We start from the raw sequence: 6,000 nt of genomic DNA, 5'->3' as shown, positions 1-6,000 counted from the left end.
AGATTGGATACAAAATTCTCGATTTAGACCCAAAGTTACTGGATCAGAACGGATCATGTTTGGGGTTTGATAGCCTACTACTTTTGGGATGCTAGGGTTAATTTTGGAAATGAAAGGGTATTTTTGTATAGAGTTGTAATTTTCTGAATTGATTATTTTCACTCGTTTTGTACTCGGCTGACGTGGTAAGGGCACAAAATCATAGATCATTTTCTTTGGGATAGACAAGGAAAAAGATCAATGGTTCTGTGCCCTTGCCACATCATCCGTGTACATACCAAGTGAAAAAATCATTAACATTTCGTAACACACATTACATTAAAGAATAGCCCAAAATTTTCTTGTTGGAAGTCTTGTTAGCAATCTCCCTTTTAATTCTTGAAAAATTCACGAATTTTTAATTTTTTTTTTCAACGAAAGTATTATTATATGGATTATTGAACTATTCTGAATAATTCACGCATTTTAAGTTGAAAAAGAATAAAACACGTTTGTTTTACGAATTTTTATAAAATTCGGTGGAAAAAAAATGCTGCTGTAACTTGTTGTATGTTGCAAAGTGTAAAGTGGTAAGTTGTGAAGCGTAACACAAGTTGACTTTGAAGCGGCCATGCTTCTAAATTTTGGAGGAATCCACATTTTTACATGACAAACATCATTTTTATCTGTAAAAAATAATGACATGGCCCTCTATATTTACTTGAGATTATACTTTAATTTCCAAATTAATGATTTGTCCCTTTACTGTGGTCTTCTCTTATAAACCATCGGAACAATAACCTCAATGCCCTCATTAACAGTATCATCATTATTACCATCACCACTATATCATCACCTTTACCATTACCATCACTATCATATTATTGAAATTTTGGTTTTTGAATTTTTGAAATGAGACGGATAATACACATTTATCGAATTTTTTATCAGATTTTTGTAAACCAAAATCAAATAGAACTTGGATTTTTCACGTATCAAATTTTTGCCATATTTTAAATTGCTAACAAGGGTAGGAACTACAATAGAGATTTTTACCCTTTATTATTATTTATTTTTTTGTAGGAGAAGTCTGAGTTTCTTTTTATTATTATTTTATTTAATTTAAAATAATTAAATTTGGATTATGTAGACGAAAGTAGTTTGATTAGGTCCCATAAAATCATTTTTTGGGATCATAATTACACAAAGATTATCCACATTTGATTGCTATTTTCCCCAAATAAAAACAAATCATATAAATGTCAAATTATTGATAGCTAAAAGAATTTCCATTGATTGCAGGTAAAAAGGCTAAAGTTGGAGAGAAATAAAAATGAAACGAATTTTGCATTACAACGAGGGAGCCAATGTGGATCATCCACCAAAATTTTGTAGCAAAAATCCGTCACGTCATCCCGCCGTAGTGACCTTGTGGTGCGTCGCGGTGATCTTGGAGAGATAAACCTCAAGATTTGTGATGAAGTTTCTAGGCCTTTTGGCCATTGTAATGATGGATATGTCTCACATCAAGTAGAGCGAATTTAACCCGAAACCCGAAACAAATTCTATAAATAGAAGGGTTGTCTCAAAGAAAAGGGTTCCTCTCCCTTCTTTTTAATTCTACTCTGTAATTTTCTGGTTTTTGTGAGAAAAACAGTTCTTGTAGAGTGAGAGTTAAAAGAACCCTTTCTTCTTTATTTCTTATTGTAATCTAAGTTTAGTTTTCTTTCAAACTATGTAAAAAGCTTCAAGTTAGTTTTTGGAATCAAAGAATAACAAGAAACCTCCATTGTCTTATCTACTTTGCTCTCTTTATTTTATCTTGTTGCTATTTATTCCTCGTGATGATCAGTTAGACTCTCCATAGGGAGGTTAATGAAGCTGGAGTGAGTTTATCTTAATGTTGTCGAATCAATTCTATCGCCTTTGTTTTAATGTGCCTTTGTGAAGACTCTTAAGATTGGGATTATCCAATTTATATCTAGGGTTCTAACTTTGATGATTCATATTTAGATAAGATCAATCTTAATCATACTCAGTGACAAGCTTGAGACATAAATCTGATAATCTCATCTTAGTTAATGATTCACATATATTTTTTATTCACTTAAAGAATTAACCGATTTACGTTCTGATCCACGAACAAGAGTTTTGTCGCGTGGATTGAGAGAGAAATAGAATTGTATAGATATTGAGATAACTTGCAACGATGGATTTGATCCCTCTAATATTTTCATTGCATTACAATTCTTGTTTTAATTTCACTCTTTCTTACCTATAATCTCTCCAAACTTTGTTTTAAATTGGTTATTAAAATTTGCATTGATTTTAAGTCGATAGAAGTTTTGAATCGATCGTTGTCCCTGTGGATCAAACTTTGCTCACCAAAGTTTATTATTACTTGTTAATTTTTATATCTGCAATCTGCATCGAACATAGTTGGATTGGTGAGTGGCGGGAGAGATAGCTGTTATGCCAGGAGGAAATGTGTCGAATATGGTTACAAGATTTTGTTTGCTTTTTCTCATTAAAACCCTAATTTTACTCTAAATTAGGGTTCTGAGAGCCCCATCTCCCTCCCTCCTAATTTTAGGGTTTATGACAATTGGTTTTTTCCTTGTACATTATTGTGTTGGAAAACTTGATGTCACTGATGACTCGGTCAATGGATTGGATAGATACATATATCAAACTGTTAGTCCTCTCAATCTCTCTCCTAAAAGTTTCAGAAAAAAAAAATTAATTTTTTTTTAAGTTTGATTTTTATTTGTCATGTTTAATTTCATTGATAATGTTAATAAATGCATGGATAGATTGTAATGTGTATGTAGTTCATTTGATTGGAGTTAGTTACTCTAGGAATCATTTTACTTAACTTGTGTGTGTGAATGAAATATGTTTTATTTATCTTTCCAAGTGGAGCAAGATGAGAATTTTTTTTAGGGTTAATTTGATATGTGTTTCGATTATTTACTCATTTTTTATTTTTTCGTGGTCGATAATCAAATGTTTTCAGGGCTCTAGTTTATTATAATTGTCTCATACAAACACAATTGTCGCATTTTTTTTTTACGTCCCCAAAGGGTTGATTCAGCATAGATTCTTTTTCCCTCGTATCTCGATGAAAAAGCAGCTATGGTTCCTACACACTTCCTTGTTGAGCATTATTCTTTTGGGGTTTTTTCCCTTGACAATAAAGTTTGGTAAAAGCGTTTCTTGTAGATCTCAATAAGCTAAACAACCTTTTTTAATGTGTGAGGGGATTCCCTATAGTATTTTTTCTTAGAGTTATCTGTAGTGAATTTAAAATAGCAGAGAATGAGATGTTGAAAAGGAGATCTAACATCGCAGCCATGTAAGGATCATGTTGTAGATCAGATCTTTTAAAAAAAAAGAAAAAATAAAAAAAATTTAAGCATGATCTAAGACTTTGAAATGGACGGTTTCTGAACTTCCATTTTTTGACCAGTGGATTGTTCTTTTTATATCATGTGATAATCTCTCATCTGTCAAAATTAACCACAGATAACTATAGGAAAAAAGTACTACAGAGGATCCGCTCCCCACTAAGCTTTAAAATCTTACCAAATTAATAAGGGCTAATCTAATAATGTTACCTAATTTGGTTGTACTAGTCCGAACCACGAATTGATACGAACCGAACTGGTTCATGGTATAGTTGAATTGGTTCCTAAAATCAAGTGAACCACGAACCCACCAAATTTTATTGGGTTTAACAAATCAAAGCATACCGGTTCGACGAACCAAAACATGTTGTTTGCCACAATTTTAATTGGTTAGGTAAATCAAACCAATTTATTATATATTTTTCACTGTTCATATTTAGAAGTTAGATTATTATATTAATTTTTTCTATTTAGCTTAGAATTTTGTTAACATTATAATTGTACTTATGCCTTGTATACTTGAATTATATATACATGCACAAGTGAACCAAACGAGCGAAGTGATGAAACAAATTATTTCTACCCACCCTTATGAATCGGGTTCATTCTAGAGTGGCGAACCACGAACCCTAATTCAGACCGAGCGAACTGATGAACCAGAACATAGGGTTAGCCTAACTCAAGGAGTAAAAGCTTATTAATTTTTTTTTTTCCATATTTGTAAAGGTAACCCACCCCATTAAAATCTAACTACTTAAAAGCTAAATCTTTCTAAATATTTCTAAATCTTCCATATTAGCCTAAGAATAACAAAAAAGGTAATCCCCTTGTGCCTATATAAGCCCCCCTGTAGTATTCCAATTCCTTCAACAAACCTTCACTTCCCTTCTTTCAAATTTTTTCTTTTGGTAACCATGTCTAACCCATCTGGCAACCATTGGGGCTTCAACAATAATTCCAGAAATGAGTTGGAGTTGAATGGTTGGCAAACTCATGCACAAGCACAAGCACAGCAACATGGAGCTCATCAATCATGGCCATATGGAGACAGCAATTTCCCATGTCATTTCTGTAGCAGGGTTTTTAGGACCGCACGAGGCCTTGGTGTGCATCGACATGTACATAGGGCAGAAAGAATGCTCATGGAAAATAATATTCAACCAAACATGAACCAAAACGCAAGACAACCAAACCCATTGGTCATCTGGGTCACAACGGCGAGATCGATTAATCAATGGCTTGCAGGATGGAATGCTAGACGACAGTGGTATATTAGGCAATATCTTGTTGAGTTGACGAGGCAACAGCATGAGGAATCTGAGGCTCGTGATAGAGAGAATTCATCTGAAGCAGTGGAGGTTGCTGATGATTCTGATGGAGGGCTAGATTTAACTTTGAGGCTTTGAGAGCTAGGCTCATGAATGATTGTGGTTTTTTTTTATTTTGGGTTGTGTTTTTAGATTGGTTTCTCCTAGGCATGCATGGTACAAGAAATGGTGTTAGGGAAAGGTGAAAATAGTGCTTTGCTTCTTTTGTCTTCTAGTTCAAGGTCTTTTGTTTTTTTTTTCATCGTCATGGGTTTTATGTTAGAATTATTGTCCTTGTGTTTAGCGTTTCTTTTTTATATGTTAGCTATCTATCTTGAAGGGAGTATTATTTGCTCTCTAAACCGTAATTGATTTTTTATGTTGAGGGTCTTTTATCAATATGTATCTTGAAGGGAGTATTATATGCTCTCTTTACCGTAATGGAATTTTTATGTTGATGGTCTTTTATCAATTTGTATCTTTAAGGGTCATCTCTCTCTCTCTCTCTCATGGAAATAATTCAGATGTAATGATTTTTTGACACACATCGCCATGACAGAACCGTAGATCATTTGCCTTAGGATATGCATATCCATAAATCTTTTCTTGTGTATCCTGAGGTAACTGATCTACAATTTTGTGATGGGGGCATGTGTTAGAGGGGGGCGTCATATTATCACGACTCGTAATTCCGAGGCTGATTTCTAACAAAACTAAGCTCATTGAAACAAAAGTGGGCCGTCTATTTAATATCGTTGAAGTTTCAAAAGAATTAAATTGTGTGCTTATCTCAAATTAGATTATCTTTGTTGAAATCAGCCCTTAACTCATTTCCACGCGAGCATGCGTTTTTATATCAAATTTGCCATCATAATTGCACAGCCAATATTTTAATGCATAAATAAAGATTATTTCTCTTAATTTAAATAAAAATTAACAATGAAAGCAAAATTAAAAAAACCCTCTTATGAGATAGCGACACGATTGTAGTTATACACAATTTCATAATGTACAAGATTAAGTCCAAAATTGAAGTTGGGATTGTACGCGGCTGTGACCATTCCCTTAGTGTCGAGATCCTTTTATTAGGGCTGCTCTTGCTCCCAAACCTCACTTTGTACTTTGGTACTTTGGGAGTTGATTTTTCTTAAATCCCCTGCTCCCAAAATAATTGAACCCATTCTTAGAATCTTGGGAACTTGCTTTCCATGAAAAATGTTAGTGGTCAGTTTTTTTTTTCTTTTTTTGTTAAACAAGCATTTCTTTCGTCGTTGAAAATGATTATTATAACAAAGCATTCGTGTTTG

The sequence above is a fragment of the Akebia trifoliata genome, chromosome 5 (assembly GCF_017979445.1).
Source record: "Akebia trifoliata isolate Shusen 1 chromosome 5, ASM1797944v1, whole genome shotgun sequence".
Lineage (NCBI taxonomy): Eukaryota > Viridiplantae > Streptophyta > Magnoliopsida > Ranunculales > Lardizabalaceae > Akebia > Akebia trifoliata.
Note: the sequence above shows the minus strand (reverse complement) of the source record.